We start from the raw sequence: 20,495 nt of genomic DNA, 5'->3' as shown, positions 1-20,495 counted from the left end.
GCATAATAGGAAACTAAGCCTGCGCCTCCGAGAGACGCAGACATCTGATGAGGAATTACTGCAGTAGAATACACCAGTAAGCTGAGCCCGTAACCCAAACAGACTGGGCAACTTTTCCCTGACTTACAAGGACTCTTTCTCCACAGCAGTTTCCCTCCTTACCACACGAATTTCAAGCTCTCACAGAACTGAAATGCAGCAAAACTATACATAGGAGGGAGAAGAGAATTATGTATCACCTAATGGTAAACACAGTGCTTTTCGTTATCTCTTCCAATCATGGGGTGGGAGGTAAGCAAACGTCAACCCCCTGTGCCTACTTTGCCAGTTAATAAAGATAAGCAACTACTACACAGACCATTTTAATCATGTTTAATGGTAAAACAAGAGTTCTGAAGCCATATTACTTAGCCCCTTAAATGCCAGAGATACATCTTTCCCCCTCTCTGTCTCACACACTCGCAGAGCTGACCTTGTTGCCCTTAACCAATTAGCCAATTCTGAAGTAATTGGCTAAGAGGGTCTCCAGTGTCGGTCTCCAGTTAGCACGAACACACCCCATATTTGGCACAGGAAATGGAACATGGGGATATTTCTAAAAAGTTATCATTAGAGTCTACAGATGAGCACGAAATGAAGAAAAGGGGAAACAGAGGAAGGGTGGAAGTCAACGTAAACAAAGGACTGAAAGGATGGGGCTAACAGTGACCCACAGCAGCCACCTTCAATAATGTTTAGAATTGTGCCCAAGCTCAAGTTCTTCATTGTCAGGCACGTTCGCGGACCATAGGGAACTGAGAAGGTATCAAACTAAAAACATGTGTCAGTTTAGAGTCTGTGGTGCCTTTTACATGTTATGCCAGACACATGGGAGTATGTATCCCTGGTTTAGCAATCATGGGATAAGATGACAGGTTCTCTTATGCATCAGAAACTGGTTAAAGAACAGAAAGCCATGAGTACAAGAAAATGGCCAGTGTTCGCAAAGGAGGGAAGTAAACAGTGGGGTCCCACAAGGATCTGTTTTGGGACGGGTGCTTTTTAGCTTGTTCATAAATGATCTGGAATTAAGAGTGAACAGTGAGGTGGCCAGGTTTGTTGACGGCACCAAATTATTTAGGGTGGTGAAAACAAAAAGGGACTGTGAAGTGCTCCAAAAGGATCTCTACATACTGGGAGTATGAGCATTAAAATGGCAAATGCAGTTTAATGAGCAAATGTTAAGCGAAGCACTGGGGGGGGGGGAATCCTAACTTCACATATACACTGATGGGATCCAAGCTAGTGGTGACTAACCAAGAAAGAGATCTTGGGGTTGTGGTGGACAGCTCGATGAAAATGTCAACCCAGTGTGCAGCTGCTGTGGAAAAGGCAAATTTCATATTGGGCATAATTAGGGAAGGAACTGAAAATAAAGCTGCTTATTTGTATAAGGGCAAGATGATATTGGCAGTTTTAGTTTCAATTCCTTCCCTAATTATGCCCAATATGAAATTTGCCTTTTTCACAGCAGCTGCACACTGGGCTGCCACTTTCATTTGTATTTATAGTGTGACCACACTTGGAAGAGTGTGGACAGTTCTGGACACCACACCTAAAAAAGGATATTGTAGAGTGGGAAAAGTGCAGAAAAGAGCAACGAAAACGATCATGGGGCTGCAGCAACTTTAGGTTACAACATCTGGGACTGTTTAGGTTAGAACAAGGCAAGTAAGGGGGCATGTGACAGAGCGCTAGAAAATTATGCATGGTGTGGAGAATGTGGATAGGGAGACATTTTTCTCCCTCTCTCATGGAGATTCAGGACAGATACAAGGACTTCACACAGCACATGTCAGGAATGCATCTGAGCATGTGGAGATAGTTAGCAGCTCAGACTCAGGATGGGAACAGCCAGAACCGGGAGAGGCTCCCTCCCTCGTGAGCTCAGATATGGCAAGGCCTTCTTCTCAAGACCTTGGCACACAGATGGCTCGACCTGAAGCCCCCCCCCCCATGAGAACCCAGGTCTTGGGGGAGGAGGAGAGTGAGGGGCATGATTTCAGGGATGCTAGGGTCCGTCACACAGCGAAGCGGGAAAAGTTAGAGGTGGAGCTCGGACACTTCTGCACATTGGCTATGCATGATAGATGTAGGCGGGAGCCACTCTAAGGGACGGACCTCCCCACTAAGCTAGTCTGGCCAGGAAGTTCTTGTTCAAACTGCTGGCAACGCCTCTAACTTCCACTTCGGCTCCTCTACTGGTATTCATAATTGTGTGGAGTAGCTGTTTCCTTCATAGCCTGGGAGTTTCCTAGAATTTGCATTTGTAAGGAACCTGGCCGTTAACTAATCAAGTAGCGAGCCTGAAGTATCTTGGAGTGTGTTGATTGAGAAGGGAGAAGACAAAGGAACGTGACAGCACATAGCAAAACTATGGAAGGCTACGAATGGCTACAAGTCAGGAGGGCAATATATGCTACTGCCAGTATCGGAAGCAGGATGCCTGTGTACACCAGTTGGTGGGAACATGGGTGGAAGGGCGCTGTTGTGCTCATGCCCTGCTTGTGCGCGTCCCACAGAATGGTGGACTACATGGGACTTGGTGTGTTTAGCACGGCAATTCTTATGTTCATGAGCAGATCCCTCATGGCTGAATTTTAAATGACCCAGCCATGGCGGGGGGTGGGAGAGCACAATCGCTTGGGTCTTTCCCACAAAACTGGCATTCTTCTTCCTCAGGGCTAAACTAGACATCAAATATGTCTTTGTATTAAATGTGGACTTTTAAAACAATGTGAATAGTGGCCACTATTGGGAGGCAGGCTGGTAATTATTGCAGGGGATCGCAGCAGGCCGACGCGGAGAGTTCAACCCTTTCCTCCCCTGCTGCAGTCCTGATGGACACTGCTCCTTTGAAGGCGCTGTATGCGCTGGGAGGAAATCTCCCATTGGCACCAGTGGGATATGTTCTCCCAGCACAAACTACAGGTTCGGAGCAGTGACTTTCCAGAGAGTTTCCAAGTCTCTGCATGGCTATAGAAAAGGCCTGCTCCCGACAAAAGACAACCCAGATGCTGGTGGGACATAAAGGAGAGCCTTTGTAGAAGAAAATGAATACATAAAGAAAATTAATTAAAAAAGAAATAAGGAGTTCCTAGCCTGTGTTACTTGGTAATCGGGGGAGGAATGCAACATTTTAAAAGGCTGTTAATACAGAATACATAAAGTATATAATGTTTTATATATGACAATACAGAAAAGTTGGTTTTATTATGGTGATGTGCTATTATTAATAAATATAATCATGCCATGTGTGCACAAGTGTATTTTCTTCTCTCTACTGTGTATGCCTAGACGAACGCATTGCTGCCTCTCTAGGACATCTCCTCCTGAACAGCTTTGTGTGAGGGCGCAGGAATATATACCCTGCTGGAAAGTTGAGACAGAGGGGAAAATAGTATTTATTTAGGGTGCAATCCTATACATGTTTAGACAGAAAAAAGTTCTACAACTCCCAGCATTCCCCAGACTCATGCAGAGACACAACTGAATGCCTCCTCTGAGAGCGGGTAACCCTATTGTCTCAACATCAACAGCAACTGAATGATCCAATCACATCTGATGCAAACTTGTGGCTAAACTACCCTCCCTCAGCAGGGGCTGATTAGGACATTCTAAGCAATGATTTCTGCACAGATGCAGTGAGCATCCTCCTCTTTGGGTGGGCACTGTCTGCTCACAAGAGTCTTTCATTCTTTAAATGCATTTATTTGTGTCAGCACATTAACAGTTTTCTCATGGTACACTAGTGTGCCCTGGCACAGCAATTGGGAATTACTGTGCACATGAGTGTGTATTTTATTATAAATCGACAGTCATTTCCTAATTCCATATTAGACTTTGCAGACCAAGCTACAATTCCAAAACAACCATTCTCAGAGAGCGGAGAGCAAATCAGCTTTCGCTAACCACTGATTCGAAATTCTCAAACCTATAAATTAAATTAATAAAAGGACAAAGACTCCTTTTGTGCATTTCCAAAGCCTGGAGGATTTTACAAATAATAAGACTGGAAAGTGATTTATACTCCTAGATTAAAAGCTGGGTTGGCACGCACAACTCTTAAAAGAGTACAAAACTTTTATTAACCCATTCGGGTGCAACATTTTAATGTCAGTCTTTGCTGTTCCTTATGAAAAAGCCGCAAAAGTCTGTTATTGCTAGTTGCAATCTAAAAAAGATTGAGGGGGGGAAATAAATATTCTACAGATTACATCGATAAGAGGCAGGAAACAAATACAGAGTTAGGTTATACATACCATTTGGTATGTTTAGTCAAGAAACCAGATCCTGTGCTGAAAGGTTAGTAAGAAAGAGAACATGCTCCATTTCTGGCCAGTGCCAATTTTTTAAAAGAGGGGAAAACGTGCTTTTAAAATTACTTGAAAAGTTTAATCGTGAGTTTGATTTTCAATCTTTCTCCCACAAGAATCAAACAGATTTTTTGCCACCCACAGCTCCTGTCTCATACTCCAACCCATCAATATGTTAAAAGAAGATTACCACCTACAATCTTCTTGATGGATGTGACAATCACAACACCTGCCAGCCCTTCCTTTACCCCTTTACCAGTTTCAGTGCCCTAGCTTGGCCTCATTGTGTATTGTTAATGAACAAACAGATATTTCTCTCCTTCCTCTTGTATTGCCAACTGCGCTGGTTTCAGCAAAGAGTATCCCTGAAAATCTACATTATGTACAGAACAATTTAAAAACAAACAGAGCAAGCACAACTTTTTTAAGTATACAGAAAAAGAAACTCAGTGTCTGGAATATTTAGAACAGGCTGGCATAAGGCCACTAGCCTGGTCACCTGGGGCGAATAAAGATTTTCTCCAGACAAACCCTTCTACCAATTTAACCGTTCTACCTTCTCCACAAGAATCTTGGGAATTGTAGTCTGGTGAGTTCTCTTAGCAATCCCTAGCCTCTCTCATAGTTCCTAGGGCGCCCTGGAGCAAGGGAATGGCTGAAACTCCCACACTGAAAACCAAAGTATTCTAGGGTGACCCTTTACCCCAGGGTCTTTCGCCCATCTTTGTCATGCTGCCAAGTGGGAAGGAAAATTGTATGAGATCAACAGCCAAGGGGTGGCAGAATATGTGGCAAAAGGGTTGACTGTATGGGCTGATTGTTAAACCAGTTTAAGTCAGTAACATAGTTTCAGCTAGACTGTGAGTCTAGCCAGCCGCCAAATGTGCATGGAGAGAAAGGATATGCAGGCAGCAAACAACCCTACACTGTTTGTCACACAGGAGACTGTGTGCAGGATTGCAATCTTTTTCTGTCTCCCAAAGTTCTAAGTTTGCTAAAGAGAACGATGCCAAATAAAATAATAATTAAATGAACTGACATCAACCCGTCATCCATTACCAACTTAACTGCCTGGCCCTGAATTGGTCCCATAAAAAGATGCATTTAACTGGCTGAATCAAGAAGGTGGCACACCTAGTATGGAGCAAAATCTCTCTCACACCATTTCCTGTTTTGCCCATCGTTGTCCCTATCTTGAAAATCGTGATAAGATTTGTCCTGACTTTTGGTGCTTACAAGTGGACGGTCCTACTCTCCAACCCTCTTTAACTACCAAAGTATATTGCCTGAAAAAAAGTTTTCTTGGACCTCTCCTAAACTATTTGTGCACCAAGTCAGTCCGTTCCTGATCTGTAAGTGGACACCAGCGACTCCACCGACATGTATCCTTAGGATTTTTTTAAAGGTGAAAGATGGGGAGAGGGACAGATAAGAAGTATAGATGGGGGAGGGTGAAGAGGAGAAAGTGAGAAGAAAAAGAGAAAGTGAGAGAATGAATAATTTCAAGGGAGTCTCACGATGCAGGTCAGGATTGAAGAAGGATTCTTTGTTGTCTGAAAAGCTTGGAGACTACTGCTCTGTCCCAATCAACTTTCCATCAACAGCCAAAATCTTGTGGATCCTTAAAAATGTTGTGAAAAGGAAACCCCACCTCAAACCAGGATGTGGAATGAGATGGGTTCTTGCAATTCTGCACCTGTTTAGCAAGTTAGTCAATTGACTCAAAGCCTCTTAAAGGGTCACCATGGAGAGCTGATTAGTTGTCTGAAGTGGGCTGCAAGGATTAACCTGATTAGAACTGAGATTGGGGCAAGAAAGCAGAGAGTATATGTTTAGAAGGAAAGGGAAAGTGCTTCAAGGGGGCTGAGGTGGGCTTTGGGTGGTCTCCTAAGAGAAAGTCCACGAGCAAGGGAAAGATGAAATCCAATCACCATACAGGAAGCTTTTGCAAGGCACAATACAACTCCTTAAAAAAATAGAAAAGAATCCAGGAATAAGAATCATGTTACCGCTGAAAATACTACTGGCATATTACCAATGCATATACACTTCATGATTGACATACGCTCTGCTGGATGTCAAGCACGGGCGGGGGGTGGGGATGCTAACTTTCTGAACTGCAAAACTCCTGGGGGTTTCAGAGAGAGTACATCCCCTGGGGGATTCTTCCAGATATGATTTTAATTCTTTTTCTTCTTCTTTTTTGGGTAGAAACAAAAGCGAGATCATCTGGAAAAAGGGGCTTTGATCAGTATGTGTTAGGGGCTGCTGCCTGAAGCACCAAACCAGTGCGATCAATACACAAAAGTTTAAATGTTAATTTTAGAAGCATACCAGTTGATCAGGAAAATGACTAGCTCTGTTGAGCTCCAAAATATGCCTTTTCGTGTGCAAGTGTATGTAGAGATCAAGAAAGTTGGGAGAAGGTTGTGTGTAGGGATGGGCAGATTCCCTACCTGCTGGTCCAGGTGGGAATCCGCCCGTGGGGGGAGGTGATCTGTCCCTCCCCCCAGAATCCTCAGAAGCCAGCTCCTCTGCGCAGCAATCCCACAGAGCAGGCCGCCAGCTCCGCATCACTGGCAATACGGCCGGCCGCCACTGCCATGCCATATCGCTGGCTGAGTGCGGGCTAACTCCAGACGCAAATGGCATAGTGGACGCCATTTGCAGCTGTAAAGCTATTAGATTAACCTAAATGCAGCCATTAAACACTCTGAAGTCAGTCACAATGACCACAGTGAGAGCGTAGTAACTCACCTGTGAACTGGGACTCAATGGGACTATTTAAAACATTAAGTTCTAAAAGGCCTGCATCTCATAGCACATGTGATGACAACATAACTTGGTGCTCCTTGACTTTCTTTCTTTCCACCCTCATCCCAATGATAGAATTTGTGCCCTTCTTGATTTTTTTTTTTTTTTACCATATTCACGAAAAGAATTATTTCAGGTTATCAGGCCCTCCTTGCATTTTAACTCCTTGAGAAACACCTTTGGAAGCAGCAGGAGACAGGTCTTAATATTAAAAAGGAGACACCTACTCCTGAACTGTTTGTTCACATGAATGTTATGCATTAGGACTCACTCCAGTATTTTCCCGGATGCCAAAATAGCTGGAATTCTAGGATACAGGTGGGACCTGCAACAAAACACTGCAGTATGTTGTTGTTGTTGTTCAGTCGTTTCTGACTCTTCGTGACCCCATGGACCATAGCACGCCAGGCCTTCCTGTCCTGTGCTCTCTCCCAGAGTGTGCTCAAGTCCATATTCATTGCATCAGTGATGCTATCTAGCCATCTCATCCTCTGCCGTCCCCTTCTCCTTTTGCCTTCCATCTTTCCCAGCATCAGGGTCTTTTCCAGGGAGTTTTCTCTTCGAATTAGGTGGCCAAAATATTTGAGCTTCAGCTTCAGCATCTGTCCTTCCAAGGAGCACTCAGGGTTGATTTCCTTTAGGATGGACTGATCTGACCTCCTTGCAGTCCAGGGGACTCGTAAGAGTCTTCTCCAGCACCACAGTTCGAAGGCATCAATTCTTCAGCGCTCAGCCTTCGTTGTAGTCCAGCTCTCACAGCCATACATTACTACTGGGAAAACCATAGCTTTGATTATGCGGACCTTTGTTGGCAAGGTGATGTCTCTGCTTCTTACTATGCTGTCTAGGTTGGCCATAGCTTTCCTCCCAAGGAGCAAGAGTCTTTTAATTTCATGGCTACAGTCACCGTCTGCGGTGATCTTGGAGCCCAAGAAAATGAAATCTGTCACTGCTTCCATTTCTTCCCCTTCTATATGCCAGGAAGTGATGGGGCCAGATGCCATGATCTTAGTTTTTTTAATGTTGAGTTTCAAACCAGCTTTTGCACTCCCCACTTTCACCCTCAACAAGAGGCTCTTTAGATCCTCTTCGTTTTCTGCCATTAGGGTGGTATCGTCTGCATATCTGAGGTTGTTGATAATTCTCCCGGCAATCTTAATTCTGACCTGTGATTCATTCAACCCAACGTTTCTCATGATGTATTCTGCATATAAGTTAAATAAGCAGGGCGACAATATGCAGCCTTGTCGTACTCCTTTCCCAATTTTGAACCACTCGGTTATTCCATGTCTGGTTCTTACTGTTGCTTCTTGACCCTCGTACAGGTTTCTCAGGAGACAGGTAAGGTGGTCTGGTACTCCCATCTCTTTTAAGAATTTGCCACAGTTTGTTGTGATCCACACAATCAAAGGCTTTAGCGTAGTCAATGAAGCAGAAATAGACGTTTTTCTGGAATTCTCTTGCTTTCTCCATGATGCAGCGAATGTTGGCGATTTGATCTCTAGTTCCTCTGCCTCTTCGGAACCCAGCTTGTACTTCCAGTAGTTCTCGGTTCACGTACTGCTGAAGCCTAGGATAAATTGTAGGATTTTGAGCATAACCTTGCTGGCATGTGAAACGAGCGCAATTGTAAGGTAGTTTGAACACTCTTTGGCATTGCCCTTCTTTGGAACTGGAATGTAAACTGACCTTTTCCAGTCTTGTGGCCACTGCTGAGTGTTCCAAATTTGGTGGCATATTGAGTGCAGCACTTTAACAGCATCATCTTTTAGGATCTTAAATAGCTCAGCTGGAATACTGGCATCTCCGCTAGCTTTGTTGTTAGTAATGCTTCCTAAGGCCCACTTGACTTCACTTTTTAGGATGTCCGGCTCAAGTTCAGTGACCGCACTATCGTGGCTATCAGGGACATTCAGATCTTTCCTGTATAGTTCTTCTGTGTATTCTTTCCACCTCTTCTTAATCTCATCTGCTTCTGTTAGGTCCCTGCCTTCTTTGTCCTTTATCATGCCCGTCTTGGCACAAAACGTTCCCTTGAGATCTCCGATTTTCTTGAAAAGATCTCTAGTCTTTCCCATTCTATTGTTTTCCTCAATTTCTTTGCATTGTTCATTTAAGAAGGCCTTCTTGTCTCTCCTTGCTATTCTCTGGAACTCTGCATTCAGTTGGATATATCTTCCCCTTTCTCCCTTGTTTTTCGCTTCTCTTCTTTCCTCAGCTACTTGTAAAGCCTCCTCAGACAGCCACTTCTTGCATTTCTTTTTCTTTGGGATGGATTGAGTTGCTGCCTCCTGAACAATGTTACGGACCTCTCCATAGTTCCTCAGGCACTCTGTCTATCAGGTCTAATCCCTTAAACCTATTCCTCACCTCCACTGTATATTCATAAGGGATATGATTTAGGTCATACCTGAAATCATACCTTTTTTTTACATACCTGAATTCCCTAAGTTCTTCAATTTAAGCCGAAATTTTGCAACAAGAAGCTCATGATCTGAGCCACAGTCAGCTCCAGGTCTTGTTTTGACTGACTCTATAGAGCTTCTCCATCTTTGGCTGCAAAGGACATAATCAATCTGATTTCGATATTGACCATCTGGTGATGTCCATGTATAGAGTCACCTCTTGTGCTGTTGGAAAAGAGTGTTTGCTATGATCAGCGTGTTCTCTTGGCAAAACTCTATTAGCCTTTGTCCTGCTTCACTTTGTACACCAAGGCCAGGCTTGCCTGTTATCCTGGTGATTTCTTGACTTTCTACTTTAGCATAGTGATGTACGAAAGGGACTTACCTGGTCCCGCAGCTTGCTTCGCGGTGGGGTGGAGGCGCTTCGGTTCTCCCCCCGAAGTTCAGGCCGGGGGGGGAGGCGCCCCGCCTCGCCCGGCCGAAATTCAGGCCGGGGAGAAGCGCCCCGTCTCCCCGGCCGCGAAATAAAAAGTGAAAAAACAAAACAAAACAAAAAACACCCGTGATAGGCCACATAACGATTTACACAGCCTATCACGGCTAAATTTCCAAAGTCAGCCGTGATAGGCTACGTTAATCGTTACGTAGCCTATCACGGGTGACTTTGGGGAAGAAAAAAAAAAGCGCATACGCAAATGGCGGCGCCCATAGCTGCCGCCATTTGCGTACGCGCTTCCCCCCCCCCCCAAAGTCACGCATGATAGGCTACATAACGATTAACGTAGCCTATCACGGCTGACTTTGGAAATCTAGCCATGATAGGCTACGTTAATCGTTACGTAGCCTATCACGGGTGTTTTTTGTTTTTTACTTTATTTTGTAATGGCGGCGGCGGCAGCCAGTTGGAAGACTGGCCGCCACCCCCGCCCCCACTGAAACACCGCCGGGACCCGCCGCCAAGAGGGACATTCGAGGGAGGTAAGTCCCATCCCGGGGAGGGGCGGAGAATTTCACCAACAATTTCGGGGGGCCGAATGCGTTGGCATTCGGCCTCCCCGAGATTCGTGGAGAAATTCACGGCCATCCCTACTTTAGCATTCCAATCCCTTATGATGAAAAGGACATTTTTTTTGGTCTTAGTTCTAGAAGGTGTTGTAGGTCCTCATAGAACCGATCAACCTCAGCTTCTCCGGCCTTGGTGGTTGGGGCATAGACTGGAATTACTGTGATGTTGAATGGTTTGCCTTGGATTTGTACTGAGATCATTCTATCATTTTTGAGATTGTACCCCAGTACTGCTTTTCCCACCCTTTGGTTGACTATGAGTGCTACTCCATTTCTTCTAAGGGATTCTTGCCCACAATAGTAGATATGATGGTCACCTGAATTAAATTTGTCCTTGCTTGTCCATTTTAGTTCGCTGCTTCCCAAGATGTCGATGTTCAATCTTGCCATCTCATGTTTGACCACCTCCAGCTTACCTTGATTCATTGATCTGACATTCCAGGTTCCTAAACAATATTGTTCTTTACAGCATCGGACTTTCTTTTCACCACCAGACACATCCACAGCTGAGTGTCCTTTTGGCTTTGGCCCAGCCGCTTCACTCTTTCTGGCGCTACTTGGAAATTCCCTCTGCTCTTCCCCAGTAGTATATTGGACACCTTCCGACCTGAGGGGCTCATCTTCCGGCGTCATCTCTTTTAGCCTTGTGATACGTTCCATGGGGTTTTCTTGGCAAGAATACTGGAGTGGGTTGCCATTTCCTTCTCCAGTGGACCACATTTGTCAGAACTCTCCGCCATGACCTGTCCGTCTTGGGTGGCCCTGCACAGCATAGCTTATGGCTTCACTGAGTTATGCAAGCCCCTTCGCCACAACAAGGCAGTGATCCATGAAGGGGCACTGCAGTATATCCCCCTGCTAACAGAAGTGTTCTTGTTCAGGGTCCCAGCCTTCCCTTCCTTCCAAACAGGGCATTCTGTCCCCTCACCCCACAACCCATGTTCTGCTTTCTTTTCCTACTGAACATACGCAGCCCTTATTAGGTTGGTGTGATTTTTACATAGGGTTTTTTTTTTGCCATCTTAGGTTTTCTTATTTGTTGGGGGGGGTGGGGTGGGATTTCTGAAAACCTCAAGGTTTCCCCAATCATGTTTCCTACTGGCCTTGTTTTGGCTCCAATCCTGTTGTCACTCACCACCTGAATTTGCTATTAGAAGGAGCTTTCCTCATGCAATTCCACTGAAGAATATGGAGAAAGTGTGCGAAAAGAGCACATACAGAAGTAAGAAATATCCAGGTTAACTCATACCGACTTTCCTAATACTCTTTGCTTATGTTTGTGTAGATACAAGGTGAAACGGTCCCACATTTGTGTAGCAACACTTTTTTCTCATGAAAACTAGTGTATATACAAAAGCAAAAAACAGGATCCTCCTGCTCTCTGAACATGCCCCACCCCGGGATCTGAATCACTCTGTGCCCCCCCCAGATAATCCACCCATCTGAATATTTTATGAAACAATTGGCCCACAGTTATTCCCCTGACCATCTATAACATTTCCGTTTCCACTAGAGTAGAAAATCAGTTTCCGGTTTGGCAAGAGTAAACATTAAAGAAGCAATACTGCGCAACCAACCTACCACTCCCTTGTCTTCCTTGCAGTAGCCTGGCTTAAAAGCTGAATTCTATATTATCATTAGACCATCACATTCCACAACTCTGAAATCAACTCAGCCTCCCTAGCAATATGTGTCTTTTCTTTTTTACCCTTATACAACTCTGGCCATGTAAATTGTCAGCTACTGCGTTGTTGCTGTTAACAACAGCAGCTATTTTCTGCCATTCAGTTTCTTAATAAGAATAAAAAGAGAGGAGAAAGGGAGGGAGAAACTGCACAAATCTGGATCAGCTTTGTTTCATACAACTGGATTTACAAATGCTTCTTCGCATCCACTAACCAGGACTGCCTCTTTGCCAATTGGGCATACTAATTCAAGCAATACTGGAAAGTACCCCCAACAAGCCATATTTATTGATTTGTTAGAAATATTTATATACTGCTTCTCATTTGAGACAAATCCTGAAGTGGTTTTCAACAGGATAAAAGCAAACAAAAACAAACCAAACAAAAAAGACCACACACACAGTAGTATCATGATGCCTGCAGCTCTCACTGAAACATTAAAAACTTGTTCTCCATCCTACTACTGTCAACAGTGACAGACAAGAGTCCCACCTCAGTTCAGAATGTGCTGTCCTAAAATGAGCTGATTTGGGCTTGATTCAGCTCAGGACACCATTAGCTTATTTTAAAGTTTGTGCGCTTCTGAGCTCCAGGCCTCCTCAGGAGGCTTTAAGTCTTAGCCACCTTGTGAACCCAGCATCGCTTTTCCAGAAAAGCACCTTCCAGTAGCAGCAGCGAGGTCAGAGAAGGGGAACCTGAAAAGTCTTCATGAGGTCTACAGCCTTCGCAACAGTAACTTCCCACACAAAGATCACTGGGAACTGTGGTTTGCCATGACTTCCAGGTCCTTACAAAGGCAAGTGTTGGAGGACGGGGAAGGGAAGGGGAAAGAACTGTTCAGAGTGGCCGTAAGCTTATCTAGGAGCCAAGCCAACATTTAAAGGGATTTGGGCTTGGACCGCAAATAAGCTTAGTATTTGTGACTTGCCCCTCCTCCTCTCCATTCCAAAAGTCTGTAACATCACTGTCTGTAAATCTCTTTAATCAAGAAAAGGAACAGTCACTTTGAGTGTAACTTTTGTCACCAAAACCAAGAGGAATTCAGTGAGAGCTGGCGACATTTTGAGTTAGTGGCTCAGCAATGTTTAAACCCTCTCTCCTTTCCCTATGGCAGACTTGTACGGTTCTTGTAAAGGAAAGAATGCCTTTAGGCATGTGCAGAATGCCATGGTCTCCTCACTGAAAACATTCTATACACCCACAGACTTGAGGGAATGGATTCCATGTGGAAAGGCACGAGCATGATGCCCAGACAAGTTTGAGCCCCAGCACCACTCACCTAGAAATTAAACTGGACTACATGGCACAACTACATTCATGAATTTTTAGCGGAACACACACACACACACGCGCGCAGCAAGCCAAAACCCCCAATAGCATGCACATTTTAAAGATGCCCAGAACACTTGCTTCTGACCTGAAAAATGAAACAATTTATTTCCCGAAAATTGAAAGATCTAAAGGTAAGGGTTTAATCTGAGCCAGGACCGACCAGTGCACAGCATTGTAAGAACCCAATCTTCAATGCCATGGCTCTGTTCTGGAAATAAGAAGGATTGTGCAAATCAGCAAAACTCAAGCTTGCCGAAGTTCTCCAAATTCCATCTCGAAGCTTGTTCTGACTCGAGTCTGTATCACATTGCAAGCTTTGGCGTTTTTTCTTTTCTTTTCTCATGAAAATCTGTGCATATTTTTGTGCATATTTTCCCAAATGTATGCATGAATTGTGCGCATCTTGGAAACACACGCATTCTTTTCTTGCTGATTAAGCGTGTAAGTGTGCACTTTTCAATGTACGCATGCTGTCGAACACAATTTGTTTGGTCTGCAAATCACATTGCAAGCTTGGAAATGTATGGACTTTGACTGCAGTTTGTGACCAAGTCCGTGCTTGGTCTGGAAGGTGTAAATTGGGCAAATTGTGATAAAAAAAGAACTGAAATTAATTTGTCATACATCCTTAAAACGTATAAGAAATTTGTTCCATGTTCACCAGCCATGTTCACAATACCCGTAACTCACTGAGCAATCCAAAGTGGCCTTTTTATTTCTGAGATTAGAGAGAAAATCTTTCTGGATCGGCAGAAGAATACAGTCATTATTTTATTTGTATACCTTGTTTCTGTATACACTAGGGTTGTAGAGGGACTGACGGCTAACTTCAGTTTCAGAGAACCTTGGGGGGGGGGCATTCCAGTGGCGTGTGAGACTGGAGTCAAATGGGGCTGTGCCAAAATACCAAAAATAAAAGCATATTTTAGTTTAAAACTGCCAGTAGTTAAGCCTTAGGAGAGGCAATTCAACATTTAGAAGGGCGGGGGACACGCACACACAAAATGGGAAACAACCAAATGATTGGTGGTTGGGGGAAAAGGGGCAGGGAAAAGCGGACAAGGCCATTTGGTGAACCTGGAGGATCAGACAGGGACCCTGTAAGGTTGGATTAAGCCCCCAGTCCTGAGGTACTGTGCTCAAAGGGTTTTGCAGCAATGGAAGAAGACAGCCAAACTATAAATATGTCAACCATGTGTTGTTACCCATAGCATTTCCCTATAAAAGCCCATTCATAACAGTTTTGTAACAAATAATAAAAACCCCTAATAAAAATAATAAAAAAAGTAGGAGAAACAAGCTGATATCCACCTTCCCCGAGACATCCATTCAAAGAATTATTAGGAAAGGATTTCAATATCTTTTATCCTGGCTGAACAAGGACAGGGTACAAAAACTCACCATGCCCAGACAAGCCCTAATATGCACTTCATACTGGAGGTGCGGGGGGAGAGGAGCCTGTAGAGTGAGTCAGGATGCCTTCTCTCTAGTTGGACTGCAGACTGACAGATCCCACCAGCAGGTGGGCAAATTTTGGGCTCTCAACCCAAGAGGCAGGGTTGTGATCACCTTTGTGGGAGGAGGAAGAGCTTACAGGCACCCAATAGGCACCTACAGAGGTCCGTCTGGCACGCACGTTGTACTCCTTTTGGCACCAGGTGAAGCCCTTTTTATCTTCCCAGCATTTTAGCATTCTAGTCTGTTAGCTCTGCTGTTTTAAATCTGTATCTTAAATCTCTGCATTGCTGCTAGGTTTTATTCTGGTTGCATTTTTATCGGTTCCAGCTTCTTCCTCCTGATGAAGTGGACAAGGTGCTTTCATCTGTAAGGCCGACCACCTGCTTACTTGATCCTTGCCCATCTTGGCTCATTATGAGCTGCAGAGAGAGACTGGGTGAGGGGATCAAGGCGGTGGTGAACGCCGCCCTTGAGGAGGGAGTGATGCCATCAGCCTTCAAGGAGGCAGTGATAAGACCGCTCTTAAAGAAGCCCTCCTTGGATCCTCAAGTTCTGAACAACTTTCACCCAGTCTCAAATCTGCCATTTTTGGGCAAGGTGATTGAGCGGGTGGTGGCGGTGCAGTTGAAGGAACACTTGGAAGAAACTGATTATCTAGACCCATTTCAGTCGGGCTTCAGGCCTGGGCATGGGACAGAAACGGCCTTGGTCACCTTGGTGGATGATATGAGGAGGGCTCTGGATAGGGGTGAATGCTCCTTCCTTGTTCTCCTCGACCTCTCAGCGGCTTTTGATACCGTTGACCACGGTATCCTCCTGGACCGCCTGGAGGGGTTGGGCATTGGAGACACTGTATTGCGGTGGTTCCAGTCCTTCCTCTCCAGCAGGTACCAGAGGGTAGCACTGGGAGAGGAGGTTTCGGACCCGTGGCCACTTACTTGTGGGGTGCCACAGGGTTCCATCCTCTCCCCGATGCTATTTAACATCTATGTGAAGCCGCTGGGGGCTATCATCAGGAGGTTTGGGGTGCAGTGTCATCAATATGCGGATGACACGCAGCTCTACCTCTCATTCAAATCTTCACCAAGGTTGGCCGTAGAATCCCTGTCCAAATGTCTGGAGACGGTGAGTGGCTGGATGGGGAGGAATAAGCTGAAGCTCAACCCTGACAAGACCGAGGTACTTTTGGTGGGAGACAAGAGGAGGGTGGGGGATGTTGACCTGGTGTTGAATGGGGTACGGCTACCCTTGAAAGACCAGGTCCGCAGCCTGGGGGTCATTTTAGACTCCCAGCTGTCCATGGAGGCTCAGGTGTCAGCTGTGAGCCGGACAGCGCTGTATCAACTCCATCTGATACAGCGGCTGCGCCTCTTCCTTCCCGACCATCTGCTCCCATCGGTAGTACATGCCCTGGTCTCCTCTCGTTTAGACTACTGTAATGCGCTCTACGTGGGGTTACCCTTGAAGACGGTTCGGAAGCTGCAGCTGGTACAGAACGCGGCAGCTCGCCTGATTAAAGGCAGCCGCCGGCGAGATCACATCACTCCAGTGCTGAAGGAGTTGCACTGGTTACCAGTTGTTTTCCGGGCCAAATTCAAGGTGTTGGTTTTGACCTTTAAAACCCTATATGGTTCCGGCCCAGCCTATCTTAAGGAGCGCCTCCAGCAACACCAGACAGGCTGCTTAACAAGATCAGCCTCAGATGGCCTTCTCTCTGTCCCATCAGCCAGGACAGCTAGACTGGTGGGGACGAGGGAGAGGGCCTTCTCTGTGGTGGCCCCCACTCTGTGGAACTCCCTCCCTAGGGAACTCCGCCATGCCCCCTCTTTAATGAGCTTCCGTCGTGCATTAAAAACGTGGTTGTTCAGGCAGGCATTTGGGGTGGGTTAGGGTATTTAAAAAAAAAAATATGGTAAAATTTTATTGTTTTAAATTGTTTTATGGGGGTTGTACATCGCCCAGAGTGGCTGGGTGACCAGTCAGATGGGCGATTAATAAATTTAATAAATAAAATAAATTTTTATATTGTAGTTTTAAGTTTTTATATTTTATATTCTTTTATGCTGCACCTTGAGGCTTTAATTTTTGTGAACTGCCCAGAGAGCTTCAGCTATGGGTCAGTACAGAAGTGCAATAAATAAATACATACATAAAACAGAGGCCTGACTTCCAAGGATGAGCTTGGAGAAAACAGCCCCCCACCCACCTGACCCCAGACCCAGCATTGGGAAGGGCTTCTTCCTGCATTCCAAAGAGGGATGAGACAGCGGTATTCATCATGTGACTCTCCAGATCCTCCTCCTCTCCCTGCTGGTTTGAGACTGAGCTCTTTGGAGGACCAAAAAGCAAACAAGATGATGCAGTTGTTTTTCCCTGTATTTCTTCCTCCTGCCCATCCCCTTGGGCTCCAGCCTTCAGCCCACAATGATAGAAGAATCACTTCCAACAGGCAATGTCAAAAGTCAGTTCTTCTCAAAAGAACGGATGTGTTTGGAGCTATAGCGTTCTTTCTCAGATATTTCCTTTCTTCCTCCTCTTTCAAAGGGGAGCGGCTTCCATTTCTCACTACTTATTTGTTGTGTCTCTGAGGAAAAAGAAATCCCACTAGTCTTGGATGTAACTGAAGAAGGAAAAAACAGCCTTGAGGAAGAATATTATGGTTTGAAACAAACCGTGTGTTCTTAAGAATAAAAGGTGACTTTCTACAGCACCTTTGGAGATCATTCCTCCTGCAATTCCAGTCCAACAACAATGAAAAATCTGGTTTACCTGGAGTTTGCTCATCTACACTATGAGCATGTATAGCAGCTTTTCCCAACTTAGTGCCTTCTAAATGTGCTGGACTGCAACTCCCATAATCCCCATTGGTCATCCTGGCTGGGAATAATGGGAGTTGCAGTCCAACACATCTGAAGGGCACCAGGTTGGGGACAGCTGATCTATAGTGAAGTATCTTGGCTGCAGTTTGTTTCTGGGAGGCATCACCAATTGCACTGAAGGAGCCTGCCTCCTCCACAGCTTATTCTCAGGAGATTTCTTGTTCCTCCTCACATCTGCATTTTGCCCAGTTTACTTGAAGGCCAGGCCTCTCACTTGGAATACATCACTTAAAACAGAACAAAACAAAACAAAACCTTCCACTCATTTTAGTCTTGGTTGCTCTGTTCAGCTGGGTTTGTCCCAAGACACGTCCTAACAAACTGGAGGTAAGGGTGGAACTACAGATTTATTTATTTTTTTTTAAATCCTTTTACTACTGTAATTATCCTTGGTTCAACTCTGTTAGCATATGTGCACACACACACATATTTCTCAATGCTAAGCAACAGCAAAGCATTAAAAAGTAGGAACGTATGGCACTGGACAAACACTTCAGAATCATTAATTAAAAAAAGAAGACAGAGTGTAACATTGTGTGCAACTTTAGAGAATTTGGCCATCTCACAGAATTCTCATTGGGATCCCAGAGAAGGTGGATCTTCCTCCTGGGGCAGCAGAATTTGGGGAATATTTAAAAGATGGCAGAATGGGAGACAAATGAAACTGGCAAAACAGAGCACAATCCATTAAGGAAGGTAACGGAATCCACCTCAACCAGCTTCTGCCCCAGATTTTGCAGTTCCATACCTCTGGGATGGCTTCCAAATCAGAACGTGGTGGAATTTTCTTGGGAGGAAACGAAACTGCCATCTCTTTTTTTTTCTGATGGGCTCCTCATCTTAAATAGCTATAGAAGGTTTCCTATGGTCCATTTTTCTAAAGAAGAACTCACCAAAATTCACATATTCCTTCATAAAGGGGATGGAAAGAGCTTGAGATTTTTAAACAATCAAATGTGGGAGACAGTGTGACAAATTTATCCATCCTTACCTGTAGCATCTCCCTGCAACATGGGCATGCACCAGTGGAGGCTGGTGGCTCCAATGTCAGTGGGGCAGTGAATCCGCTACGGGTTTCAGACAGAACCAGTCGGAACTCTAAAGGAGCTCTCCAAGGTGTTCTGACTGAAAACCAGAGCGGATTCACTGCCCTGCTGACATCAGAGCCACCAGCTTCCACTGGCGCACACTGAATCGGCCATGTCTGCTCAGGTTCTAGCTAAGGCCCCTTTGCAGGTGGAGCTGTGAGAAGAATTGGCTCACAAACAGCTGACAACGTTAAGGATATAGGAGTAAACTCCATGGGTATCCTTGGTGTTATAAAACGGAACGTCATGACAAAAAGGAGCCAGGACAGAGAAGCCTGGTCTAATGCTTGGACAAATACGTCAGTGGTGCAACTTGGTACTCATTCACAGGGCTATGTCTAGCCGGCATCCAGAGACTGTAATTCAAATTAGCATGAAGAAAAGTTGAATTTTGTACCCATCGTATCTTACTGTAGCAGGGAAGCTATTGCACAGCATCAAATATTTGTTGTATTGCACCCAGGCCTTCTTCCAAGGAGCTCAAGCGGGCAAATAAGTTCTCCCTTTATCTTCCTAACACCCTGTAAGGTAGGTTAGGCTAGGCTGAGAGAGTGAGTGGCCCGGGATCAGCAAGCAAGGTTCACTTCTGAAGAGGGATTTGAAAGGAGGTCTCCGTAGTCCTGGTACAACACTCTAATCCCTTACTTGCATCCCAGGTAAAGAGATTTATTGTTCTCTCATCTTTTGCAAGAGCCAAAGATGTTTCCTCGGTGGGCACTGAAGGCTGGAAGCGATTTCTTCAATGGCTTTTAACGGCTGCCAGCTACAAGCTATTGAATGTCCCCTGCACCAATCTGAGGGCGGCTGAGACCAGTGTGTGTGTGTGTGTGTGTGTGTGTGTGTGTAAAACAGGGATAGGGAAAATGGGGCCCTTCAGATGTTTGGGACTACAGCTCCCATAATCCCTGACCACTGTTCATGCTGGCTGAGGCTTATGGGAGTTCTAGCCCAAAATATCGGGGCGGTTGACTGCCCCGGCTGTAATGAAGCCATTTGGCAGCTGTTACATCATCAGGATTTTGAGTTTGGTCGCTGCAAGCCCCTTCTTCTTGCTGCTGGGGTAGGGATAGGGAACCTCAAGCCAAACCTGGCCCTCCTAGGGTCCCAATCTGGCCCTGCAGTGTTCCCCAGAGGGACACAGCCTCTTTCCCCCAACCACCAATCGTTCCGTGGTTTCCTGGCCTTCATGCAGCTTTTCCCCATTCTAAAAGGTTGAATCGCCTCTCCTAAAGCTTAATTACTGGCGAGAAGAGCTTTAAGTTAAAATATCCTTTTTGCTCCACCCCTTTTGCTTTTGGCCCCACTTATCACTGGAATGTGGCCCCCAAGAGCTTCTCCGAAACTGAATTTGGTGCTCAGTCTTAAAGAGGTCCCCCACTCCTACTTTGCGAAAACCAGTGCTCCTTTGAAGACT

The 20,495-nt window shown here is 45.2% G+C and overlaps 1 protein-coding gene across 8 annotated transcripts in view; it reads right to left on the bottom strand.

Moving 5' to 3' along the window:
- Positions 1-20,495, bottom strand: part of LOC146336770 (lipase maturation factor 1-like) — a 294,331-nt gene that overhangs the window by 165,050 nt on the left and 108,786 nt on the right. The window lies entirely within an intron of this gene.

This window comes from Heloderma suspectum, chromosome 12 (genome assembly GCF_057233095.1).
Source record: "Heloderma suspectum isolate Gila_16-S chromosome 12, 16-S_ref, whole genome shotgun sequence".
In the NCBI taxonomy this organism is placed as follows: domain Eukaryota; kingdom Metazoa; phylum Chordata; class Lepidosauria; order Squamata; family Helodermatidae; genus Heloderma; species Heloderma suspectum.
Note: the sequence above shows the minus strand (reverse complement) of the source record. Positions and strands in the feature narration are given on the sequence as shown.